Below are 803 nucleotides of genomic sequence, written 5' to 3'. Positions count from 1 at the left end.
GAGAGGGGGGAGTGATCAAGAATGAGGGTAGAAACAGATGTGCTGCTGTACAGGGGATAAATGGGTTGAAAAAAAAATCGGGAATGTGTATTACATATGATACATGGGTGTTAGTAAAATATGCCCTGCATATCACATGTGATACACAAAACAGGCAGTAAAGAAAGATTAAGCCATTTCTGAAGGAACAGCCAAACTTATTAAACATACTTATCCAAAGCATTTTCATAAGTTTCTTCTAAATGTCCATGCTAGTGTTCAGACTTTTTGTTAGTCCTGTGTTTCACATATGTTCACAGAAATATAAAGGTTTATTTCATAAAACTCAAGTTACACTGGTGGTTGACAGAAAAAGGGGAATATGTATCATATATGATGCATGCATGCCAAGGAGATATGTCCTGTGCATAACATGTGATACACAGAACAGGCCAAGGGTTAAGCTATTTCCGAAGGAACAGCTAATTTTATTTAACAGTTATTTAACCTTGGACCTCTTTTACTCTCTTTTACTCTTTTACTTGTTTCAGTCATTTGACTGCGGCCATGCTGGAGCACCGCCTTTTGTCAGGCAAGTCGACCCCGGGACTTATTCTTTGTAAACCTAGTACTTATTCTATCGTTCTCTTTTGCCGAACCGCTAAGTTACGGGAACCTAAACACACCAGCGTCGGTTGTCAAGCGATGTGGGGGGACAAACACAGACACACATATACATATATATATATATATATACATATATACGACAGGCTTCTTTCAGTTTCTGTCTACCAAATCCACTCACAAGGCTTTGGTCAGTCCGA

This window comes from Octopus bimaculoides, chromosome 26, assembly GCF_001194135.2.
Source record: "Octopus bimaculoides isolate UCB-OBI-ISO-001 chromosome 26, ASM119413v2, whole genome shotgun sequence".
Classification (NCBI taxonomy): Eukaryota; Metazoa; Mollusca; class Cephalopoda; order Octopoda; family Octopodidae; genus Octopus; species Octopus bimaculoides.
Note: the sequence above shows the minus strand (reverse complement) of the source record.